Below are 7,377 nucleotides of genomic sequence, written 5' to 3' on the forward strand. Positions count from 1 at the left end.
TAAAAAGCTTTTGAGAAAAGAAATGCTTTCAAGTGAGATTTAAAAACAGAAATTGACGTCGTGGTCCGCACAACGTCATTGATAACCTTCTCCTCCAGGAATTTATCCAACCCCCTTTTCAAGCCATCTGAAGTCCTTCCTTTTAACTCTCCTGAATCTCCCACCAATCGGTTTCATGGGATGACCCCACTGGGTTCTAGTATTATGAGAGAGGGAGAAAAATCCACATTCTCCACACCAGGCATAGTTTTGCACTCCTCTATTATGTCCCGCACTTACTTGCCCTTCCCCCCCCCCAGTATTTTTGTGCATGGAAGCTGTAATACACCAACGGACAGTGGTTTCCCTTATAAAGAAATCGCCTTATCATAATATCCCTCGGCAAGGACAAATCTGTCATAGCCCCAAATATCTGGAGCGCTACAAGGTGCCTACTCCTGACAGAGAAGTTTCAACAACAACAAAAAGGGAAGAAAACCCTGCCTTTTTCCAAAACTGCAGCTATAACAATGGTCAGATTCAGGGCTGAGGGGACCTCTACTGCTATGTGACACAGTAGAGGTAGGTCCAACCTTGAAATTCTTCCCCCCACCTTCCATGAAGCCTGAACAAGTTTCTGTTCCAAAGTCTAGAAATATACTGCAACATGGGCGGTGGGGGAAGGGAGGGGACTCAACTCAAACTTAATACTCAAATGTATCTTAATATTCCAGTTGTATTGTATGAACATCATGTCTTAGGAGAGTTTAGCAAATTATGAGGAAAACATGGAAGACCAGTAACTCTGTTTTGGATAAATATTTGCTAGGTAACCTATTGTGTAGGTTGGTGCAGGAGTCTTGCCAGATTCAAAGGCTTCTGAGGCAAATATTTGTCACAGGCCTGTAACTCCCTTCACCATTGACTGTTCTGGCTAAGGATGATGGGAGGTTGTGGCCTTTAGATGTTTTGATCTACAAGTTCACCCCACCCCACTCTGGGGGAGTGAAGTAGACTTTCACAGGTTTCCTCCATTTAGCCCACCTCACGTGGTGGTCATGAGGGTGGAATCGCACCACTGCCGCAATCCTTGGGAGGTAGAGCAGAATACAAACGTTTAAAAACAAAAATAAAAAACTAGAACAGAGATGCAGATTTAAAATGGCCAGTATTTATTTGAGCCAGAAGAAGCAACGGAAGAAAGTGACCTTTAATGAATACAGTAAATGCTATACCAAAACCAATATTCGTACACGTGGCACTATAAAGTGGTGCAATTTAAACGTGAACATGCAGGTACAAATCAAGTTAGTGTGATACATAAAGTAAGAGTGCCTTTATCTTTAGAATGTCATCCCCTGATCCATGCCAGGATCCGTTTTGTTCCCTAGAAAACCCATTTGCCTGGGGATGCCGTTCAGTAAAAAGTGAATAATGGCTTTGGAAATTTAGCATAGAATGTTGCGTCGGCTTCCCTGGGTAGCACTGTTGCCAGGAGCTGTGGGTAATGGGGTGGTGGGAGAGACCTAGAGGCAAACTGAGTCAAAAGCTAGGAGGATCATGGAAGCCAGAGACGCTACTGTGGGCATCAGGCGCTGCAAGGTTGATTTGCTGCCTCAGGGCCGGATCGTGAGCTGGCCTTTTCCTCGAAGCCAAAAGATGGGGCGGAGAGGCTCTCCAGAGAATGAGTCTCTTGAGTACGTGTGGATCAGGTTCCCTCTGTCAGCGTCGTAAAAGGTCACCCGTCTCCCAATATAGTTCACAGACACTCGGAGCGTCTTGACCTCCCAGTCCATGTTGATATAAAAATAATCAGGGGGGCAGATTAACAGCCACCGGTTTGCACACTTCGCCACAGCCCAGATCCCTTCCATCGTACGAATGGGGAGGAGGCCCTTCCGCCTCATAGAATTCCTGGCAACCCCCACCCCCCAGTCACCCTTTTTGCCCAGAAGGATATCCCAGTAACATCTGCCTTTAAGGAATTTCTCACATCCCAGTACACACGCCATCTGATCAAACCTCCCATCTCTCTCAGGCAGCTGTTGACGTTGGCGCCCCACTTTCAAGCTTTTGCGATCCTCGGACAGAATGAGTTTGGGGTGAGCCGTATCTGGATCAAAGGTCACATTCACTATCAAGGAACAGGAGAAAGAAGAGATTATGGAGAGCTGGGGTGAGAGCAACTCATTGAGAGTCTAAACCAAGTGCAATGCCTGTCTCTAGAGTAAAGAGGGAGGAGCATGGAATGGAGTGAGGAGAAAACATCAGTTGAAGAAGGGAGAGGAGAGGAGGACCAGAAAGGGAGTGAAGAAGAAAAGAACGAAGGAGACAGCCTGCAGGTGAATGAAGAAGTGCCCTACACACACACACACACACACACACACACACACAGAGAGAGAGAGAGAGAGAGAGAGAGAGAGAGAGAGAGAGAGAGAGAGAGAAAGAGAAAGAGAGAAGCAACTAGGGGACTAAGGAACGAGGCTAAACAACTGTCGTTCGCCCAGCAAAACTAACATTGTCCTTCTCAGAAGACTGTGGGTTGAAAGGGAAGTCGAATATATTTGATGCATAGTTGTGTTCATACTTTTCTCCATGTTATAATTCGCTGAACCTTTTAAAGTAAAGTAAATTTAGTTAAATACCGTATTTCTTCAATTGTAAGACGCCATCGATTGTAAGATGCACATTAATTTCAGTACCACCAACAGGAAAAAAAAACCCTAAGACACACCCGCAATTCTAAGACGCACCCCATTTTTAGAGATGTTTATATGGGGGGGAAGTGTGTCTTAGAATCGAAGAAATAGGGTATATGTTTTGTTTGTCTCTGGAGTGATTGCAATCTGCCTCTCCTTATCCTAGTTATAGAAACCTGAAACATTACAGGAGGAGGAGAAACCGCAACAACTATATTATAACAAGGATGATAAAGGAGAAGGGTATAATAAGGAAAGGAAGATGAAGCAGTTTATAATAAGGAAAGGAGGAAGAGGAGAAGGACTATGTAAAAGAAGAAGCATATAATAAGGAAAAGATCATCCTCTTACAATAGGGAAAGGATTATCCTTTCCTGTTGTAGAAGAAAAGTGAAATCAAAATTTCTTTGAGTGCTACAAACCAGCCTTTCTGACCTATTGCCCCAACCCCAGAACGGAATGAATCTGCAGTTTCTCTCTTCTGAAGCTGGGAAAGCTTGGAGGTTGTTGATACGTTCTATTAACCCTGTAGTGGCTGCACAGTGGTGCTCCATTATTTATATGACGCAGCCACTAACTCGCAGCTGCATCGGGCTCCCCCACTCCCAATTGCATGTTTTCAAAGTGCCAACTTCACACAACTTTTACCTTTGCTCCGAGGGCACCATGTCGTTTCAGAGCGTATAGACACGCGCACACACATACAGTTTCGGCTTGTTTTATCTAGTGGGCACAAACATGGGAACACAGAGCAGGGGGTGGGGTTGACTAAGGGCATGGTTGCCAGCGCTGCAGCTTTTCCTGACCAGACAGCCCGCACTCCCTCCTGGCCTGTCTAGCTTTTTCAATTTTGCCTCACAGCAGCAATGCTGCAGGCTTTTGAGCTAATCAACTCCCAATGCAGTGTTGTACAGACCCCTGGATGATATGCTATTATTTATTATTATTATTATTATTATTATTATTATTATTATTATTATTATTATTATAATATAATAAGCCAGACTTCCCGAATCTGGTACCCTCCAGATGTATTGACTATAACTCCCATCTCAATCTGGAGGGCACCAGTTTGGAGGAAGGTTGGATTCTAGAGCAGGACTCTATTGGGAAATGGCCATTTGAAAGTGACTTGTTTTCCTAAATCATAATTAAGCTTAAAAGCAGTTTGTCAGGTTTCAGATGTAACAAATAGCTAAAGTAGTTAAAAACAGACATGAACATTTCCAATCTCCTACTTGTAGCTGGGACTGGGGGTGGCTGATGAGCCTGAGGTTGGTTGACATGACGCTAATCCAGCATTCCCCAACCTGGGTCCTTCCAGATGCTGTTCTCTACAATAACACCAGCCTGCATGGACAATGGTCATGGATGATGGGAGTTGTAGGCAACAACAACTGTAGGTACCCAGGTTGACAGGGTACCCATAGTTTAGGTACTATGTTTATAGTACTAAGGTATGGGTACCTTAGTTTAGCTAAGGTACCCATAGTTTAGCATTGCATCTGTACATGGCCATTGTGTCTGTAGCATTCAAAGAGACGCGTTCAGCATGGGTCTCCTGTCGGCCGTAGCTCAAGTTGCAATCTTGCTCCCCCAAAAATAGCTTTTTACAGTTTGGTCAAAATCACCCCTCCTATTCCAAATATACTTTAATGTTGCTAGAAATCAGACAGACTAGATTTGAGTGTGGCATTGCCATAAAGCGGTCATCTTTAAATCCACAAGCATGGAATTTCTCCCTCAGTTTCTTCTCCAATTAAAAAAGGTTTAATCCATGTTTGGTTCCAGAGACTTAGCACAGAACTGTTGGGCTCCCAATGAAATACAAGCAGTCAGGCTTCCTGACAAGCCCCCTTCCCTCCTGTGAATTTGCCCTGGCCCCCCAGTCCCAGATGTTTACCTTTCAGCATTTCATATCCAGATAACATCGTTTCTGAAGAAGGAAAGAACACAGATTAAGCATTGTGCTTATAGAACATTATTATTATTCTCTCTCTTGCTCATGGCGGTTTTTCTAGACAGACATGACAGGTTGTGCCAGGTCATGCTGTCCTTTACTGATTCGGAAAATTCCTGACCACTTAGCATGTTTTAAGTATGGCTGCTTTCTGGATGATAGTGTGGATGTATTTTGGTAAGCCCAGTTTCTGAAGTTTTTCTGTATATTTTTTTGATGTGATGCCAGTGACTGGTATGATTAACGGAATAATTGTGATCTTTTCCTGTTGCCATAGTTCTTTAACTTACATGGCCAGTGGTGTATATTTTTCTCTCTTTTCCTCTTCCTTTTCTGCAACATGTTTGTCAGTAGGTATTGCTATGTCAATGAGGTATGTGTGTTTTTCTTTTTTATCTATAACCATTATGCCTGGTCGGTTGCATGGTATTGTCTTGTCTGTATGAATTGTTCTGTCCCAGTATATTATTATTATTATTATTATTATTATTATTATTATTATTATTCCCCCACTATCTAATCTTTTCCTTCTTTTAAAAGCATGATTAAGCAGAAGCTGAGCAGATTTCACGGGGGTGGAAGAAAACTCTCAAGCAAATTCCAATTTAATTGCATAATTCACAGTTGTTCTTCTAATATGAAATGTTTCCAACATTCCTCCATGACAGATGTTCTCAGATTTAGAAAACATCCAGGTTCTGACAAGGACTAGCCATGCTTAGCTTCAAAGAGGGAAGGGGTTACTTAAAATTATCTATAACAATTCTACCTGGAGCACTGTCCACAGTGGATTAAAATGGTGTTCTCAAAATCCTCCATTTGCCTGACCCTCCTAGCATTAAAACAGATCAGAGTACCATAACAGAGTACCATAACAGCTGGTAAAACGGGGTTTTTGCGTTACCTTGGAACTGTGTCGAGGACTTCTCCAGAAAAGCATTAAAATCAAACCAATACCAGACTAGCATTTTAGTATCTGTTGAGAAAGCGGAACGATTCACAACAATCTCCCTGTTGCACCTGGGGAGAAGGCAGACAGACATTTACCAAAGATCCCTGAAATCTAAAAAAAACCTTGAAGCATGATACAAGCAGTAAGACCGTTTTAACCTAGGTTGCAACCAGGGACAAAAATTCATTTTGACACACCTGACCCACAGCTATAGATGTTGGAGAAATCTAAAACAGATTCAAATTACTTCGGATTTCTATGAATCTGTCATGCAGATTCCGCAACAGATAGCTGAAATTACTTTTCAGAATTGTACACAAATTTAGTCATTCAAATATATGAAATACTAATATATGTATCATATAATATATGTAGCATATATTAGTATCATCTAGAGTATTGTGTCCAGTTCTGGGCACCACACTTCAAGAAGGATGCAGACAAGCTGGAGCGTGTTCAAAGGAGGGCAACTAGGATGATCAGGAGTCTGGAAACAAAGCCCTATGAAGAGAGATTGAAAGAACTGGGCATGTTTAGCCCGGAGAAGAGAAGATTGAGGGGAGACATGATAGCACTCTTCAAATACTTAAAAGGTTGTCACACAGAGGAGGGCCAGGACCTCTTCTCAATCATCCCAGAGTGCAGGACACGGAATAACGGGCCAAGTTACAGGAAGTCAGATTCTGGCTGGACATCAGGAAAAACTTCCTGACTGTTAGAGCAGTGTGACAATGGAACCAGTTACCTAGGTTGGTTGTGGGCTCTCCCACACTAGAGACATTCAAGAGGCAGCTGGACAACCATCTGTCAGGGATACTTTAGGGTGGATTCCTGCATTGCACAGGGGGTTGGACACGATGGCCTTGTAGGCCTCTTCCAGCTCTACTGTTCTATGATTCTATGTATGCCTTTTTAAAAACCAAAACAAAACATCGCGTCTCTGGTCTCTCTTCAGCCTCCTCTGCCCAGCTTTTTCTTTTTCTTTTCTTTTTGTGCGCTTTGCTCATTGATTGTATGCCGAGTTAAGAAAAATAGTCAAAATGTTACATGCCAGCAAAAGTTACGTAAATTGGGGCAGACGTTTGGCCATACTTTTCTGAAGAGGGAGGGGAATTCCGTCAATGAGCAGACGACAGATGGAACGACACCTGACAATCCACAAAAAACAGGTGTACAGATTTGTAAAAACGGTAATCAAATAATAAGCCTTTTCACCCAGAAGGTTTAAACTACTACATGCAAAGCCCATTGCAGCTTCCAACACATGACCTGGTTGTAACTGTGCGTTCTGCCTTTCAAATATTTCCGTATGTCATTTGTTTTCGGTTTCTCAAAATAAAGAGAGGTCCTGCTGCTTTCCAGATTCCTTTTACACACTGGCTCTCGGACAAGAGCCGATCTTTGCTCCCCCAGGTTCCATTTTTAACTTGTGGTCCACTTACTTCTCCAAGGTGCTTCTAACATCCTAAAAGAAAGAAGGAAGAACTCGGTGCCTGTCACAGGGCCATGCTAAAGATACCCCCAAGTCCAGCACTCTGACTCACATGCGTCCCGCTCTACTTATCCCACCACCTGAAAGATGGGGAGGCAGTCGTGTCTTCATAAAATGGGGGTGGGGTAGCAGCGCGTTGTGTGAACTGCATATATTGGACCAAGGACCACCCAAACTCTGAAAATATTTTTAACCAGTTCTTGAATAAAGAAAGAGAAACTGCAGTCGATTTAGGGTGGTATGGTGTGTGTTTTTGCCTAGCCTGATTGCGCTTTATCCATACACTGGACTGCTT

Source organism: Elgaria multicarinata, chromosome 3, assembly GCF_023053635.1.
Source record: "Elgaria multicarinata webbii isolate HBS135686 ecotype San Diego chromosome 3, rElgMul1.1.pri, whole genome shotgun sequence".
NCBI classification, from domain to species: domain Eukaryota; kingdom Metazoa; phylum Chordata; class Lepidosauria; order Squamata; family Anguidae; genus Elgaria; species Elgaria multicarinata.